The 20033-nt window shown below is 39.5% G+C and overlaps 1 protein-coding gene across 3 annotated transcripts in view; it reads left to right on the forward strand.

The window, feature by feature from the left end:
• Window positions 1-20033, forward strand: part of LOC126474143 (luciferin sulfotransferase-like) — a 757275-nt gene that overhangs the window by 705104 nt on the left and 32138 nt on the right. The window lies entirely within an intron of this gene.

The raw sequence follows: 20033 nt of genomic DNA on the forward strand, positions 1-20033 counted from the left end.
CCAATATAGTGTGGACTTCTTAATTGGTTGTTGTCAGAAGTGCCGTGTTCAACATAATACTTCCGTGAACACCAGTTGAAACGTCCCCTTAGAAAAATTTCTGAATTACTGTGCTGATAAACCTCTTACATTATTTGCTTTTCAAACAGCTGAGCAAAACTCAACGTACTCCAACGTGCACTAAAGTGACACACAATATTTTTAGCGCAACGCAATCTGACTTTCAATAATCAATACAAAAGAATGGCCCTGACTAACATTAACCTATACCTTTCACAAATCACTTACCTCACAAAAATCTTCGTTACTCGAACTACTGTAATACAGCGAGCGCCACTACTGCCAGCTAAGTAAAAGATTCAAACTACTGAAGGCACTAACTACTGATAGGCATAGTTAGCAAATGAAAGATTTTGATACAGAACAAACATGTATTTACCTCAATAGTGTTCAAAAGTCATAATGTATATAGCAGTTCATGATATCTAGTATTACAAATTTCAAAACTACACCATCTCTCTCCCCACATCCACCACTGCTGGCGGCTCACCTCCAACTGCACAACGCTACGTGCTGTTCACATCCAGCTGCCCAACACTACAATGGCAGACAACAATGAAAACTAGCCACAGACTGCACACAGCACAGCCAGTGATTTTATACAGAGCGCTACGTGGCGTTACCAATAAGAAAACATAAACAGCCTACTTACATAGCCCCCATGCTCTCCACAAAAATTTTTACAAATTGTTTTGGGCAGTGGTCAATAATGATTTGATAAAATTTTTCATAATTACAATAACAAACAAATTAAATGCACCCACTTATTGATACAATGTCGGTCAAAAACTAAAATTTTCTCACAGTCTGTAAAGACAGTCCTGATCATTCATCACAGTAAAATTGCAGTGTTTTTCTCAAAGTCTGAGCAGTAAAAGAAAATGCACACGGAAGTAGTGGATTTCCATGCAGTCTTGAAGAAGTAGTGTTGTCCTTCCAACGGAAAGACAGTGCTGACTCTTGACATGCAGACAGGTAATGGGCCACAACAGAGCAAACCCACAGCAGAGTCAGTCGAAGTTTTGAAGAATATTGGTAGGTAGGTCATCACAGAGCAGACCCACTGTAGTCATGGTAGAGATTGTGGTATTGGTGGGCCACCAGAGGCGCAGACCCACTGCAGTCCTTGTAGAAATAATGGTACTGGTGAGTCAGCAAAGGTGTAGACCCACTGTAGTCCTTGTAGAAATAATGGTATTGATGGGTCATCAAAGATGCAGACCCACTGTAGTCCTTGTAGAGATGGCCAGCAGCCATCTGTTGTGACTGTACAGGTGCACAATCACCATTGAAGAGTCTTGTGGATAATATAGCAAGTCCATAACCATCACTTGTGCACTCACAAAGTTTTTGGATTTGTCCTTAGAACCAGCAATGCTGTTATCCAGTCCCTTGCTGAATTATTAACACACATACAAACACTAACAGTCCCTACTTCTCACGTATTGTCCATATACTATGACCAACAGAAATGTGTGCAGTGAAGTGGAACTTACAAGTTAATAATATGATGAACTGGTGTCAATTACAATTTTATAACATAAGAATACAATTACAAAGGTACAAAATACATCACTAAAGAACATAACAATACAGATAACATTTGTAGTAGTATAGGCTTTACAGAAGAATAGAAATAAACATGCAATTCAGTGTTACAAAAATTATGACATATGTAAATATATAAAATAATGAGTACATACATAAAAGATCAGAATAACTCTTGAAACATCGACTTCACACATGAGCATTAAAACAGAACAGAATAAATAATGTCTAAACATCTTTAAAAAGAAAATATCATACTATCAGAAAAATTCTACAACATAAATCTTATTAGCTAAACACATAAAGACAGGAAAAAGACAAATACACAAGAGTACTCAAACACATAGTGGGTTTACACAAGGAAAGGACAGGGTTTGTTTTACTGCAGTATTTTGCAGACAAAACTTTCTTTACTTCTTGGAGATCTCCCTTCGTTCTTCATTATTTCCAAAAAGTCCTATCCAAACATACTTTCTGTATTTTGTTCACATCCTCTTTCAAAAATAGTTTTTCTCCACTGTACACTACTTTTTTTGCCAAACCATTTTCTTATAGCTTCTCAATGCATTTCTTCCCATTCATCATAGTTAGTTTCTTATATAGTCTACCCCCTCTTAAGCTAACTTAAATCTACTGAGCTCAGATATATATACCAAGGGACAAGGCAATGCAGCAGCACATAACAAATTAACACAAACAGCAATGACAAAAAAATTCAAATTGGCAAAGCAAGCAGCACTAAAATAATTTAGCAGAGCAATTGCAATATTACAACTAATATAAGGCAATGTGCAGCAAACAATAAAAATAAATCGGTAGTAAAACTGGCTTAACAGAGTAATACACAGTCAAATTCAGTAACACTATGCCTGGCAAACAGCAGCAGCAAATGAAATAACTTATACCTAAACATGACAAAGCTCAAGCAGAAAAAATATTACACTAAAGACAACAATGTAAATAAGGGAAATGTATATTCACATCTTAATGTCTATGTAATGAAAGTGGTGCACCACAAAAATTAACTCTACAAAAAATTACCAAGTACTTGAAAGAAAATTATATATGCAGTTATTGTTATTAGTCCTTTCTTATTGCTCTTTCCATTCCAAGAGCTCCTTTTTCGAAGAATGTGGATCATAAAATAATTATTTAATAGATCTGTTGACAGAAAGTGTTCATATTAGCAAATGCATTTAAGTTTATTTTATAAAACTAATGCTGCAACACAGCTGGAAACCAGATATTAAACAAAATGAGCAATCTCTCAACTACATAGACAATAGATGTAAAATGTTTCTCATCATTTCATTAGACATTTTAGTAAATATCATAAATTACGAGCTTCACAGTGTAATCATATGTTTTCAAGTTTGAGCGTGTCCTATTTACGATGCTTTCAACAAAGAAATGTCAATAGTGAGGATAATGGACTCCTTTTTTCTCCACCTGTGCTTCTGAAAAGCACACACTAATGGCTTTTTTCCAGGCGACTGGCACAGCTGGGCGCCACCTGGGTTACTTAGCTTCCTTACCGAAATATTTACGACAGCAGTTCCCGCTACAGGGGCAGTCTCATATAAAAAAATTTCACAGGTTGAGAATTTGCGTTGCAAATGTGTAGAAACAAAACCCTATAAATATAACAGTGACCAAAAAATTTTCGGCGGCATTGTGATACATTCACACATTTACATACATTTCATAACTCTTTAAAAGGACAATTCTTGGTTTCCAACATCCTTTTCCACAAATCAGAGTCCCTAACCACTACTCATTATTCATATACATATTCGTCGACACTTCTTCAATATTTCATCATAATAAATACGTAGCATAATCAAATTCCTCATATACAGTAGCATCATCTTTTTGATCATAAACATACCTCAACAGCATAATACACATCGTCATCGTAAAAATAACATCATAACACCTCAGTCAAATCTCAAAAACGTCGTAGCTTTCTGCAGTAATGTCAAAACCTAAAAAAAATTCTCTGCTCATTTCAATAGTGTCATCTACCTCAAACGTACTTTAAAATCATGCTCCCTTACCAAATACATCATTCAAAGCTCTCATAGTATCACAATGATTCCGAAAAAATATGAACAGTTCACAAAGTACAGACAAAATACAATTTCATAAGTGTGAAGTTACCCAACTGTGTAATTGAGTAAACATGTGTCACTGATGTAAAAAAAATGTTTATCTCTCAGTTGAATGATCAGATAGCTGTGTAATTTGTGTGTTAGAGAAATATGGTGCCGATGTGTAAAGTTGTATAAGCAAATACCATTTTAGCTAGGGCTCCTTGTGCTTGCCAAACACATAGCACACAAAGTAAGCGTGTACCCCCCTGAGGATTAATGTAATTGTACCCTCAAAGGTGTTACAGATTACAGCAATGGAATGAAATATATCACAGAAAACCTTTGTATCATTGTACTTCAAATATCTTTAAAAATAAATGATTTAAATGCAAAATTAATCACTCAAATACGTGTCTTGTAGCGCTAAATGTGCGTCTTGCTGTAAGATAATCTCTGTGGAAGTGTCGTAGTTATTGTCCTCCGTAAGCTAAGTTCTTCAGAAGCCAATGTACTTACCTCATGATAAACAAGAGTGAAAAGCTTTGCGTATAGATATCTTAGTTATTACGCTTATTGCCGTGATGAAGAAAGTACTGTGCTGTAACGTACTGTTGTGCTACGGAAATCGGTCTCATTGTAGCTATACCACCAAAGTTACTACTAAAACATGTTTTACTTTCCAGAATAATACAGAAAAACTGTGCAGATATAAAACAGAAACACTGCAAAAGCAACATTCTAAATTGTCACTCATTAGTAGCGTTGTGATAAAATCGTGTAGCTGTCACATAAACTAACCACTGTCTCATCTGGTATCTCACAGAAAGTACTCCAAATCCAGTGTATTTTCAAGTAAACCAAAATGTTGCATTAAAATCTCATTAGCAGTATTGGTAAATGTTCTAAGTATGTGAGCCTTATAGACGTTACGTAATCGTGCAACTAACAAGCAAGAATGTACACACACAATAACACTGTGCCATCTGTTCACAATAACAATGCATTCGTAATTTCTGTTTAAATAAGTTCTCTTGGTTCTTGACTGGATATTTAACTTCAAACATTGTTGCATGTTAAGAGATTCTAAGTCTGACAAAGCATACTAGTAAAGTAAAGTGAAAAGTTATATGGCAAAGACAAAGTTAAAAAGCAGATTATCTTTCAATAAACGGTTTTACATGTGAAATGTGGTGTAGACCTTTTACTCTTCCTAGTACACAGAGTTTCAACTTGGACGCAATTTTCATACGGTATACGTCGGTAAAGAATACTGGAATTTTTCTTAATGTCAGCGTCTATGTTATTTTTCTCTGAGCCAGCCGGCGCACGTGGCTGACTGCGGTGCGAGTCACTGTCTGCTAACTCTTTGTTGGCGTGCGTAGTTATTGGGATTAGGAGACCTAACTTCTACAAATTCACCTTGACGAGAAGGCCCTGCCCTGTTTGAATCTCGCCAGTTCTGATCCAATTCAGGTCTGTCGTTACGATTATATCTTCTGTCGTCATGTCGGTAGATTCCATAGTTTCTTTCTTGCCGGTCATGTGGTGGGGAATTTCTTCCTGAATTGTAACTGCACGCTGAACTGTTGCGTCTGAAGTTATTCTGTCTCCCTTGATAATAATTGTTTTTGTTCCCATATTGTCCGTTTCTATGGTAATCTCATTACTACGGAAATGCGATCTTTCTCTGTAACTATTATTACTCTGCCAGTGTTGTCATATGGGTGGTGTCTGTTTTGGTCACAATTTGCGTTGTAAGAATAGACTTGTCGTGTCCAGTTATTGTTTCTGTTGTCACGGAATTGTGACAGATGTGACCTGTAGTGATTCTTTTCCTGTTTTCGCATCCCGTGACTGTCTGTGTCAATTTCTAATTCTTGTAAGAGTCCCTGAAAAGCTTCAATATCGTCTTTGCAACGCCCTGCCAAAATAATATGTCGTAAATGTTCAGGTAATTCGATTAAGCAAATGCGGATGAGTTCTGAGGGGCTGTATGGGTGTGACAGGTACTGATTCTTGCGCAACATGTCTTCAAAATATTTCACAAGACTGGAAAATTCAGATTGTTCGAAATGTTTCATCATTATGATGCTATGTTTTACTCGGTCTTGTGTAGCTTGAGACCAATATGCTGAGAGGAAGGCATGGTAAAATGCTCCTTCACTGTGACAATCGTGAATGGCCGATCGCATTCCTAAAGCTGGTTGATTCTCTAAATAGCCACACATAAATTCTAATCTGTGCTCTAATGACCAGTTGGGAGGAAAACAGTGAGAGAATTGATGGAGCCACGCTTGTGGATGAATGTCGTTGCCAGAATTCTTAAATGTTTTAAATTTACGTGCAGTAATGAAAAGCTTATAGTCAAAATTATCGTGTCGGCGAGTCGCACATCGCTCATTGTTACTTCGTTTTGGCGGTTCCATCTCAAAATTCAATGCGTCTTGCCAATTTCTTTCATAATTTCCGAAGTGTCCTGTGTTATTATTTTGTGGTTGTGTCCCTCTTCTTGTACTGGAGTGCGAGTGTCCTCTGAAATATGTAATTCTTGTATTACTTGTGCCAACTGGTCTTGTACTTCCCGGATTTCTCTTTTGTACTGTGTATTGATTTGATTTTGATTTTGTTTGAATTTTCTAATTTGTTCATACTCTTCAGTGTCCGTGAAGGCTACAGGTCTTGTGTCATTCAGATCATCATCTACTTTGTAGATAAGTTAGTGAACTGATCTGAAAGTTCGGCTACTTTATCCGATAGTGAAATTATTTCCTCTGTGTGTTTTTCTGAACCAAGTTTCAGAGTGTCCATTTGTGTTGAAATCGTATCTGTCCTTTAAGTTTTCCTGAGGTTTTGCAAGTTGCGTAACCGAATCGGTAGATGCAACTGAGTCAATTTTAGTTTGCAAGGTGTCGTGATTTTCATGAACAATAGTTTGTAGTTCTTTTATGGCTGCTTCATGATTCTGTAATGCATTTTCATGACGCGAAAAAATAGGTTGGAAATGCTCACAAATTTGTGTTTTTAAGTCATTACAGACTTTTTGATATTTCGATTCGATGTTATGTAATTCAGTAGTTAAATCTTCACGTGTTTGTTCAAGCGTGGTATCTAACTTTCGAAGATTTTCTTCCATCGTGTCTAACTTTTGAAGATTTTGTTCCCTTGTGTCTAACTTTTTATAATTTTGTTCCACTGTGTATAACTGTTGCTGTGTTTGTCTCTGATTTTGTTTCATTTGTTGCATTAATTACAATAATAATGTATTTGTGTCTGGAATCTGTTCCTCTATGCTTTTCGGCAGTGAATTTGCACCGGCAACATTCACATTTTGACAAGCAGAAAATGTGTCTTGACTCATTTGAGAAAACGGTGAGAACCCAAAACCTGAGTCTACAGTATTTGCAATATTGTGTTCTGTCATTCCCGATTCGTAAGGCGAGCTGTTGCCGACCGATCGATCGATAATGCTTTCCTGTTCACTACATGTTTCACTGTCTACACCATTATTTGACGCCTACTTCATTTCCCTATGCAGAGTTACCAAATTACTACTTTGAAAGTCTGTTAATTCATTACACAGTGGTTCTGGTAAGCTACGCTCATCGTCACTATTATTTGTCAGTTTACTTTGGAGCCTAGTGTTACGTTTTTCACACGCCATTATGGTCACAATATTTCGCACGATAACACAGAAAAGCACAATTTGAAGAGCAAAATAAGAAAACACATTAACATAGCACTGAAAATAATATCTAGTTAATTGCAAGCGCAGCTGCTAAATACTTGGTGCAAATCTACATGCATGCCACAACTGTTTTACTGTACAACAATGAAAGACTGCATCTACAAAGGAGATTCTCTCTACAATTACACGCTAGCAATAAACAATAGCTACACTAATTACACAAACTATAAGAAAAAAATCAGAAGATTCCAGTGAGGTATCCTCGGCTAAGGGTCGACATATGAAACGTCCCCTTAGAAAATTTCTGAATTACTGTGCTAATAAACCTCTTACATTATTTGCTTTTCAAACAGCTGAGCAAAACTGAACGTACTCAAACATGCACTAAAGTGGCACACAATATTTTTAGCGCAACGCAATCTGACTTTCAATAATCAATACAAAAGAATGGCCCTGACTAATATTAACCTATACCTTTCACAAATCACTTACCTCACAAAAATCTTCGTTAATCGAACTACTGCAATACAGCGAGCGCCACTACTGCCAGCTAAATAAAAGATTCAAATTACTAAAGGCACCAACTACTGATAGGCATAGTTAGCAAATGAAAGATTTTGATAGAGAACAAACATGTATTTACCTCAATAGTATTCAAAAGTCATAATGTATATAGCAGTTCATGATATCCAGTATTACAAATTTCAAAACTACGCCATCTCTCTCCCCACATCCACCACTGCTGGCGGCTCACCTCCAACTGCGCAACGCTACGCGCTGTTCACATCCAGCTGCCCAACACTACAATGGAAGACAACAATGCAAGCTAGCCACAGACTGCACACAGCACAGCCAGTGATTTTATACAGAGCGCTACGTGGCGTTACCAATAAGAAAACATAAACAGCCTACTTACACAGTCAGCGAACAAATGCTCCTGCGTAGTGAAATAAACTGTTACTCTTTATCTGCGGAGGTCATTGGCTATGAACATAATTTAATTGAATCGGATTTTCTGCTACAGTCCACACCTGTGGCAGTTTTTTACAAAGTGCACACGGACAGCTAAATGTTGGAGGCAGATCATGAAGTAATTACAAAAGTGGCCAAATTTTTAGGAGCTAGAAAGTTGACAGAAATCTTATTCTGGCGAGACAAAACGTTCCAGGAGCGTTTTAATGAAAATAGAGTCGTAGCGAAATTAAGGCCCTACAAACGGGCTTATGAGGGCTAAACTGGCGTGCCGTGACATGCGGGAGAAAGCGCAGCCCCACCAGCTACGTACGCCGCAAAGCGTACAGCACAGGCTCGGGGGAGATCATTAGCTACACGTAACGCAATAAAGTGCAATCAGATTATTGTTTCAGCTCGAAACGCGTGCTGTAATCAATTCAAAGGCGAGGTGCAAGTGGTCTGGGGGCTAAGAACAAATTTATCTCGTTTTACATGGGGAGCCTTTAATCACCTCGGAAACTCTTTGGCGCGCTCGCCGAAGACCGGAGGAGCGGACAGAAGCAATCGCATCGATCCAGCCCCGTGGAAAAGTAATAAAGGGCGACGTGAGCTGCGTGCGTTCTGCACGGCTTCCGGCACTGCCCCTCCTCCCACCATCCTCTCGCGTTTCTTCCCACTCCCGAGTTTTGTGGCTCACGACATCCAGTTTCGATGGAACTGATGACACCACACTATTCGCTAAACGTTTCCTGACAATTTTAAATTTGTGGATCAAGAACCTGTGTATTTTTAAATAGTTACGTAACGACATTGTTCTGATTTTTTGTATCCTTTACATGGAAAGATAATTCTATTATTAGTATTAATAATTTCACATGTGTCAGAAATGGAAATTGTTTCTCGATTTCCAATAGCTTCTTTTTCAAAAGAACTATGATAAAAGGGAGATCATCATGAGTTAATAGATACCCGAGGGAAATACTGTACGGGGTGTATCAAAAAGAATCTTATGATTTAAAAGAATCATAAGTATTATGTTATTCGAGATATGTACGTGAACAAGGTACTGTTGTAAAGAGTAAACTCTTGAGTTTTACATGGTTCCCGATAGGTAGCAGCAGTGTGCGCCATCTTGACTTCTAGTAAAAATGGTGTCAGGACAATAGAAAGCGTTTTGTGTTCTACATTTCGCGCAGTGCGGGTCAGTAATAACTGTTTCTCGTGACTTTCGTACTAGGTGTGGTGTGGATCCTCCTACAGACAGAGCATTAAACGATGGCATGAACAATACCGAGAAACAGGTTGTTTGTTTAAAGGCAAATCGTATGGCTGTCCCCGAGTGTCTGGGAAAGACGTCGAACGCGTCCGCCCGCAAAAATCCGTTCGCCGTGCTGCTCGACAGCTCAACATGCCACCGATGTCCGTCTGGCGTATGTTGCGTCGACGTTTACACATGAAACCATACAAAATTCAGCTACTGCGAGCTCTTCGTGAAGGTGACAAACAAGAGCGTGTGGAGTTCTGTAATTTCGTTCTTGCCAAGATGGAGGATGAGAGTTTTCTTCTATGTGTAGTGTTCATAGAGGAGGCAACATTCTATTTAAATGGAAAGGTTAACTGTTGCAATGTGAGAATATGGGGTACGGAACAACCACACGAAGTTGTACAAAATGAGAGGGACTCTCCAAAATTTAATGTGTGGTGTGCAGTTTCACAGGAAAAGATGTACGGTCCGTGTTTCTTTGCCGAGAACACTGTTACAGGAAGCACATGTCTCGATACGTCTGACAACTTTCTTTTACCACAGTTGGAGGCTGATTCGAACGACTTTATTTACCGACAGAATGGGGCACTGACACCTGGAAGTGCGGAAATTTTTAAATCAAAGGCTTACCGAACGATGGATAGGTCGCACTGCACCAAATTTTTAAGCCTTACATTACTGGCCTCCATACCTGACTGTATGTCATTATTTCTTGTGGTGCTTCATAAAAGACTCTGTTTATGTGTCTCCGTTACCAACAAAGATGAATGAACTGAGACATCGCGTAACAGTAACTGTGGAAGCTGAAAGTCAAGACATGCTCGCTGCAGTGTGGGCACAGTTTGAATACGGCATTGACATATGGCGTGCATCTCAAGGGGGGCATACTGAACACCCATGAAAAGTTATGGAAAAAACATTTTGCGTTTCTCGCTCACAAAAAAAGTAAAATTCATTGTACTCGCATATGTTTAGTTTTAGAAACATAGACGTGCCAAATCGGATAATTCTTTTTGATACACCCTGTGTATCTGTTGTAAATATGGAACTTCAAAGGGTCACAGAACATGTCTATTTGGGACCAGAAATATTTCGACGTATTAAAATAGGTTGGCAAGCTTATGGAAGATACTCCTCAGTTTTGAAGTCCAAGATGTCGGCTGAGCTGAAGAACACAGTCTTTGACCAATGTATATTCCTAGTAATAACTTTTGGCTGTGAGTTCATTGTCAGAAAACTAATAACAGCCCGAAGAGGAATGGACAGATCTATGTTGTACTACACACAGAAAGCAGTTATCAGGCAGATAACAAAGGTCAGTGACTTAATGTAAAGTGTGAATACTTTGAAATGGCCGGGGACTGGTCATGTCGCTCGATGAAATGATGGTAGGTGGTCAAAACAAGTAATAGACTGGAGCCCAATTTACCAAAAAAGACCAAGCGAAGACTACTGGGCAGGTGGACAGAGACTTAAGAAGGCAGCTAGACAAACTGGCAACGAGAAGCTCATGATTGCAAAAATGGAAGAACCTGCAGGGATCCCTCGTTGCATGCCGACTCAAAGCGGCCACGTCACCAAGTGATCGAATTGGTTGATGATGAGGGGGATAATGATGATATAGTCCTATGTACATAACAGTATTTTACCTTGGAATATACTTTCACATTTGGAAAAACCTTAATTTTCTGGACTTATTTTTGTAATTTCAGAAAAAGATAGCAGCATGTAAAAAGTGAATGCCATCATCTAAAATGCAATAATCATTTAAAAAGGCAATAATACCATGCATTAATGTTCTAATGGACAGGCTACAGGCGAAAGGCTGAAAAGTGTTCTGAGGTAGAATACTCTCCCCTACAATGCCTCGGCATTCGTTCTATTTAGTCCTGTTCTCAGTTCTGTATACAAAACATACGATAAAAGCAGTACAACTTTTTGACCCTGTACAGCGATTACAGATTGCTTTCATCCAACTATTCGCAATAACTTCTCTGAGAAATCACATTACATCAACATATTATTATCCTGGCAACTAAGCTCTATAGGGGAGGAATTTTTAATTGAAAATCGCTGTCCGACGTCGGCGGATACCTACGATATTGCAGCGCCTGTGTTGTTAAGAAGAAAGATGTGCTCTGTTCCTTAGGACATGCATGCACGTATACGGATAGCCAAAGCCGTTAAGGTGACCGCTCGCTTAAAGCGGGAAATCCGGGATCGAAAGATGGTGCAGCAATAATTTTCACTGTCGTCAATTCCCTACACAGCTGACGGTTTGTTCGTATTCGCAACTGCAAATACATTTCACGTGTTTCATATGTCGGAGTGCCTGTTGCTTCGGACATGCATTTATGTCTGAAGGAACATTTCATTGTTTCTCTTAACAACACATGCACTGCAATATCGTATTTCTATGTTATTCCAATGAAATACGTCACTGCATAAATATCGGATGGACAGCGTCTACTTTACCACTTTACTATTCTTGTAGGGTCCACGATAATTTTATTTCGTAAAGTTAATCAGTGCAGTGAATCTAGGCTATATTAGAGCTTATTGTTATTACTGAGGGAAACAGATTGTAAGTATAAAATTATCGTTTTCATGAAAACATTTTACTCGCTGAAAATAAATTTCTAGGTGGAACGGTGTGTGAAAGTAACCTCATAGAGAAACAGCATGTTGAACCATATGTAAGACTTTTGTTTCCGAGTCGATTCGGAAGTTCGTTGTGTGCGTAGCTGTGCTTGGGTCGGCAACAGCAACATTCTGATATTCCACCATCTTGTCTGGGTAACGAGTTGACCCCAGAAGTGTTATGCGATCTAGAAATAAACACAGACGTCCTTTAGCGTCCGAGATGAATGGTCCGCTTATGGTACGTAGACTGGCGCACCCCTCGCAACTGAGCGTACAATTATTGTCCTATGGCAACTTCAGCGCGCCTCTGGTGATCGGCCTCGATCACCCGCTATCGTTGACTGCAGAATTAGTAGTTGATTTTCAAGACATCACTCTTTCGGCTTCTGTTTTCAGCATTTATCAGCAAAATAGTCGTCTTAGGTGACTAAGTTGTTCGTCAGGTTTCTGAAAAGCAAAGTCCATTTTCGACGTGTGTTAACTATTTTAAACCCATTTATTTCAATCTCTTTGATGGTTTGGTGTAATTCATTGGACGGGCGCGAGTCTGGTCTTCTTTCTCCAATTGCAGAACTCTTTCCACATCCTCATTTACAGCATTCCTCTTACTATCTTATTTGCATTAGTTCTTCTGTAATCAACATTTTGCCATTTATTTTAAAAAAATTCCTGTCTTTTTACAGTACTGGTGGGATACATGAATTTCCTTTTGTTTTCCCAGTTCTCACACATTCCTAAGTTCTTGTGCTTTCAGAGCAGTTGAATTACGAAAACTGTTATCTGCCTGCCAACTGGTTCCCGACAGATTACCGAAGTGAAGCGCTGTCGGGGTGGTCTAGCACTTGGATGGTTGACCATCTGGTCTGCCGACCGCTGTTAGCAAGTTGGGCGCTCTTAGCCCTTATGAGGCAAACTGAGGAGCTGCTTGACAGACGTAGCGGCCGCGAGAGAGGTGTGCTGACCACATGTCCCTCCATATCCGCATCCAGAGACGCCTGTGGTTGAGGATGACACGGCAGCCGATCGGTACCGTTGAGCCTTCCAAGGCCTGTTCCGACGGAGTTAAGTTTTAGTTTTTAGTTAGCTGCCTAGCGATCTCACACAGCAAAGAATGACAAATACTGTGCTTAAATCCACTGAGTGCATGTCTGGCAATAGTAATCAGAGCTTCAGGATGACAATGTAAATATACAGATAAATTAATTGTGAAAAGAGAACTCGTTCATGCAAATCAGAGAGTTAACGGCCAATCATATTTGTTTGTTGAAGAACCAATGAATACATTAACTGTGTTCCGTCTGCGGTTACTTACATCATTACAAGTGTTACATGTATCCCGGTACACTACTAGTTATATTCTTGTGGTATGGAGCAGCGGTGAACACTACACTCAGTCGTTACTCTGAGAGGCCTAAAAACTTGGATTATGGCACGTGACTTAAGTTGTGGAGATGAAAAAGTCAAGAATGAGAAAGAGGTATTGTAAACTATAGTTATAAATAAAATAAGATAAATTTAAAATTAGTAAATACATTTAAACGAATATAAAGAAGACACAGATACATTACACCTGCTGTTGGTATCTGTGGTTGCTCCTAATGATTCCTTGACAGCAGCACACCTTCCTTTTTTGTTAGCGTTTATTAAGTTTGTCATAGTCGACGCGTTTTTTTCATTCCTTCCTGCTAGCAGCTGTGTCGATTCCATTGTATATTTTTGGTGTGGGAATGGATGTGACGATGGCTTGTCCACAGTGTGATTGTTTTATTCTGGGAGAAAGGAAAGAAGAGCATAAAATTCGTTTTGACTAGGACCATGGGCGCAGCCAAGCCAAATGTCCACATCCAGAACTCGAAACCAGAACAACTGTTAGCATGAGTGACATGAAAGTAGATATTTAAGCTGTTGCGAAGCAACTCAAATCACTAAGAAAGGCAAGTCTTCCGGTCCAGATCGTATACCAATCAGGTTCCTTTCAGAGTATGCAGATACAATATCGCCTTTATTAGCGGTCATATGTAACTGCTCACTTGACGAAAGGTCTGTTCCTAAAGACTGGAAAGTAGCACAGGTCACACCAACATTCAAGAAAGGAAATAGGGGTAACCCGTTGAATTACAGACCCATATCACTGACCTCAATTTGCAGTAGGATTTTGGAGCAAATGCTGTACTCGAACATTATGAATTACTTTGCAAAAATGACTTATTTGTACATAACCAACACAGATTCAGAAAATATCGTTCTTGTGCAACACAGCTAGCTCTTTATTCCCACGAAGTAAAGAGTGCTGTCTACAAGGGATCTCAGATCGATTCCATACTCCCAGATTTCCAGGAGGCTTTTGATACCGTTCCTCACAAGCGACTATTAATGAAATTGCATGCATGTGGAGTATCGTCTCAGTTGTGTGACTGGATTCGTGATTCCCTCTCTGAGAGGTCACAGTTCGTGGTGATAGACAGTAAACCATCGAGTAGAACAGAAGTGATATCTGGCGCTCCGCGAGGTAGTATATAGGCCCTCTGCTGTTCCTGATTTACGTAAATGATCTAGGCGGTAATCTGAGCAGCCCCTGTAGATTGTTTTCAGATGATTCTGTAATTTACTGTCTAGTAAAATCGTCGGACGATCAATTCCAGTTACAAAATGATATAGAGAGAATTTTTGTATGGTGAGAAAAGTAACAATTGGCACTGAACAAAGAAAAGTGCGAGGTCATCCACATGGGTACTAAAATCCGATAAATTTTGGGCATACGATAAATCGCACAAATCTAAGGGCTGTCAATACGAATAAATACCTAGGAATTACAGTTACGAGCAAATTAAATTGGAAAGACGGCATAGATAATATGTGGGGAAGCCGAAAGAACAACTGCGCTTTGTTGGCAGAACACTTAGAAGATGCGACAAACCCACTAAAGAGACAGTCTACATTAAACTTGTCCGTCCTTTGCTGGAATATTGCTGCGCGGTGTGGGATCCTTACCAGGTAGGGTTGACGGAGGACATCGAGGGGTGCAAAGAGGGGCAGCTCGTTTCGTGTTATCGCGCACTAGGGGTGAGGGTGTCACCGATATGATACGCGAGTTGGTGTGGCAGTCACTGAAACAAAGGCGGTTTTCTTCGCGGCACGGTCTATTAACGAAATTTTAATCCTCAACTTTCTCTTCCGAATGCGAAAATATTTTGTTGAAACCCACTTACTTAGGGAGAAATGATCATAATAATAAAATAAGAGGAATCAGAACTCCAACGGAAAGTTGTGTTCCTTTTTCCTACATGCCATTCGAGAGTGGAATGGTAGAGAAGTAGTATGAAAATGGTTCGATGAAACCTCTGTCAGGCACTTGAGTGCGAATTGCAGAGCAACCATGTAGATGTAGATCCGACCAAGGGACCATCGTCAACACTATCTAACGTTCTCACTCAATGAGATTCTGTGGGGAGGTTTGGAGTACGAACAAAATTAGTGATTGGCTTTACGCCGTCGCCTCTCCTGCTGCAGAAAAGTTTATCATCACTAGAGTCAAACTGGGTATCTCCGTGCACTAGCATACTGTACATTAATGAATTTATGTTCCAACGAAACGTTTTTATCGTGTTTAAAACTTTCTGTCATTGACGCACAATGCAGAGGTTTTTGCAGTGGTTGTAACCTCCCCCTCACTTATCGGCCTTTATGGCATTGAAAAACTAAACCGCGTGCACTTAATGGAAATTTGGGAAAAGCAATCGTCACCGAATTTAATTTGTCGGTAAAGAGGCAGGAGAGGGTTACATCTAAATGAAAGGAAAAATGCAAATGAAATTGGTGGAAATTAATTTTGAGAAAAGGGTAAAATTAGTAAAGAAAGTAAATGTGAGGTCGTTACGTTATCAATTAATTGGCGTTAATTAGATATTTGAGAATTGGGGAAAATTATGGTCGCCAGTCCTATGGACAACTACTATAATAACTGAAAATGAAAGATTAATGCACATATAATTAGCACTAAAAGCGTGGCAACTGAAGGTTGACACGTGTTGTGTGAAAACTGAATGTTTGTGAGAAGTAATAAATTTCGCTACACTCTGACTCAATTTAGCAAAAGAATTAATAAAACTGGAAAATTGAAAGTTAATTTAGTGACTGAAATTAATAGTGAACTTTGTTTCTGAAGCACTACGAAGTTCAATAAAATAAGTATAGTCTTTGGCTACCTCAACAATCATTTCAAAAGCTACTTGAATCTACGTAATTTAGAAATAAGATATTTAACTTTGAACTTGAATTAAATGATTCTGAACAATTAACAATAGTAAAATTTAGTACGTAGCAAGCTGACCTGCAGTCACAGGTAAGCTAAAATATGGTAACAAAACTCGCACTCTTAATTTGTGCTTGTGAAATCTAAATATTGTAACCAGCTATGAATACTTTAACTGAACTTTGAAATTAAAGCAGTGAAATGGAATGATATTACTTTAATGCTGGCGTATGAATTTCAGCGACACTCGGTTTCATTCCAGAAAAGGAAGGGACCCTGCTTGGTAATGCAATTGGGACAATGAGCAACAAAGGTTCATGCTAAGTTGCTGTATTTTTGTGATGCAACAGTGCCGGCCGAAGTGGCCGCGCGGTTCTGGCGCTGCAGTCTGGAACCGCGAGACCGCTACGGTCGCAGGTTCGAATCCTGCCTCGGGCATGGATGTGTGTGCTGTCCTTAGGTTAGTTAGGTTTAACTAGTTCTAAGTTCTAGGGGACTAATGACCGCAGCAGTTGAGTCCCATAGTGCTCAGAGCCATTTGAACCATTTTTTGTGATGCAACAGTTGGAAAAGCTGAGGTCTGCCATACAGTTCTAAAACTTTACGTGCTTTTAGTCTTCCTTGTTGGTTGGTTGAAGGTTTGCTGTCGTCGATCGGGGAGGTGGCGACAGTCACCCATTGTCGGCCGTCGCTGTTGCAGAAGCTGGATGTTGGCGCGCCTTCTTCTCGACACAGTCACCAGGCGAAACGGGCTCTTGATGTGCGCCAGCTAATGCTTCCCTCCGCGACACCGTGTCAGAAACTATCATAGCAAGTCGAGCGCAATTACATGCTGCCAAACCCCAAAAGCGCGGCAACTCGCGGGAGCGTCACACAACACACCTGCTCCACCGCCCTACTCCCGCCAGACTCCCTCTCTGTCCGCGCTTCATGCGGCCGAGTTAACACTACCAAAGATCCTAAACACTTTGGTTCTTCACACGAGCTATCGATGTGATCGTTCGATAGCATAGTTTTCCCCAGGCAAGACCCAGCGTAAAAATACAAATAATATTTACAAAACAAACCAATTATACATCGCTATATATATATATATATATATATATATATATATATATATATATATAGTAAAACAATTACAATATATAAAGATACAGAAATGTCGTATCTTCAGGTAACAAAATAAGGGAAAAAATTTATAGTACAATAGATGGAAATAGGAGGATGTGCATTTCCGGCGTTACATGGTCCTATCGAATTACAGAAGATTGAGGGAGGACGTCGGCCGTGTCCTTTCAGACGAACCATCCTGACATTTGCCTAAAGTGATTTAGGGAAATCACGGAAAACGTAAATCAGGATGGCCAAACGAGCAGTTTGAACCGTCGTCTTACCGAATGCGAGTCCAGGGTGTCACCCACTGAACCTCCTCGCTCAGTGCACTGGTTTCTATTCGTCACTTAAGGCAACAACCAGTTGGTCTCTTTCGAAAGACTACGGTGTATTTGAGCCCCATCTTTGTCAGGTCCTAGACAGCGATCCACCTCTGCAGACATCTTCATCGGCAGAACATTAAGTCCTAATCTTCGTTCCTGTACTTCCTTCTTTCTTTTCCGTGCCATCCGAGGTACAGAAATCATTCCAAACGAACAGACATCAAAAGCCATTTAATACGAGCAGAAAGGCTGATCGTCGATTCATATGCAACACCGTTCTAGCCTCGGAACCAACGATGTGTCAGTCAAGGAGAGGCGAGGGACACTCATCCCTTCCCTTTTTATAATCTGACGTCGTAGATGGTGAGATACGGATTCTGCCCACCTGTCCTTCTCCCTATTTAGAGATTAAATGAGGTAATGCAGAACCAGCTACACAAATTATGCACGTAATCAGATATGCGACTAATGTTTTCGTTGTCAGCAACTTTTGCTCATGACTGAATCGAACTCCCACGTCTTTCAAGCTGCTACGACGTTAAGAGCCTCGTAGGGCTAACTATATTTCATCCTATTCTCCTGCTTAGGACTTACTTCGACTCACTTATTAGTACGTGCCTCTTAACTCCCCACAAAGACAAATTCTTATGGGATGCGGTCAGTGTATGTAAAAAATTAGTATACAACTCTTGTGAAAGATAATCGATCTGGTAGGACTGTCGCTGTCGTATAGGCCAGTGGTTCCCGACCTTTCTTAGGCCGTTACCCTGAGCGCAATCAATCAGATGTTAGCTGGTACCCTCGCCCCCCCCCCCCTCCCTCCTCCAACCCCCATTACCAACGCTCCCATCAGCAAATTTAGCTCGCCTAACTAAACATTAGAATGAGAGAGAATTTTCTTTGAATACTTTTATTTTTAAAATGATTAAAGAAATCTGATTACGTGCATAATTTTCATAGCTTATTCTGCATAACTTATGAAGGTGTTTTCATTAAGCCACAAATTAATGAGTCAACGAGACATTTGGTACTGCTTATATCTAACAACCTTTTGATATGTGAGTTGTTTCGCAACTCCCATTAAGATAAGAAAACTAACTGTCCACAGTGAGGGCAGACACTTGTTATAAGACATACTTCCCCTGCACCACTCCTCTGTCTAGCGAATCTGGCTTCACCCACACCCTGCACCTCCATTTGCAATCAACCAAACTAATCCGTATGCACTATGCTTACTGTCTCAAAATAACTTGATTGCTGGCTCCTTAATTCCGAATTGCCAGAAACGACTTCAGGGTGTTAATTCATAATGTCGGATCACTGTAATAATAGTAATAATAATAGTAATGGGTACAGTACTCCAGTAGCCTTTATGTAACTACTGTTGTGACGAGCTGTGAAATAGATCATTTATCTGTAATGGTTAATACGCAATTTCTGGTCTACTACAAGAACTATCTATAACTTGAAGAAGACATTTTCATGAGATATTCAGTGTTTGCTACTCAGCTTCACCGTAAACGACGTATGGTGCAAAGAACCAAATATCTGAGTAGTGGATGGACTATGTGAGGAATCTGTACCCTCCACCAAATAGTGTCTTACTTTAATGCTAGTAACTGAGAAAAAAATAGTTACTGGTAAATTGCATAAGCAGTATTACAGTCTTACAAAATTGTGATCGCAGTTACGACGTTATAAAAATAATTTATTTTTATGACTGGAACACAATCAAACGTTTTTTTTTGTGATTAACACTAACAAACTTACATTTTACCTCACGGGAAGTAGCTGCTACCACGATGGGAACCACTCGTACAGGCTAACTATACAACGCTTGATTATCATGCCGAATTTAGCGGTAAATTGAATATAAAAATCCTGTAACTGTCAATGATGTTTTACTAACAATAATGAGTTGTTTCGGTGTGTAAAAGAACGTAGCACCGACTGCCTAAACCTTCTCACTCCTATTATTGCCTAAAAGTTTTTCTGAATATGTATGCCTAATTCACTTTAGACGAATTCAACAGTGAATGGTTTTCTGTCCTCCCTCCCATATAAACGCACTAAAAATACACTCTAAGACAATAACATC

Source organism: Schistocerca serialis, chromosome 4 (genome assembly GCF_023864345.2).
Source record: "Schistocerca serialis cubense isolate TAMUIC-IGC-003099 chromosome 4, iqSchSeri2.2, whole genome shotgun sequence".
NCBI classification, from domain to species: Eukaryota; Metazoa; Arthropoda; class Insecta; order Orthoptera; family Acrididae; genus Schistocerca; species Schistocerca serialis.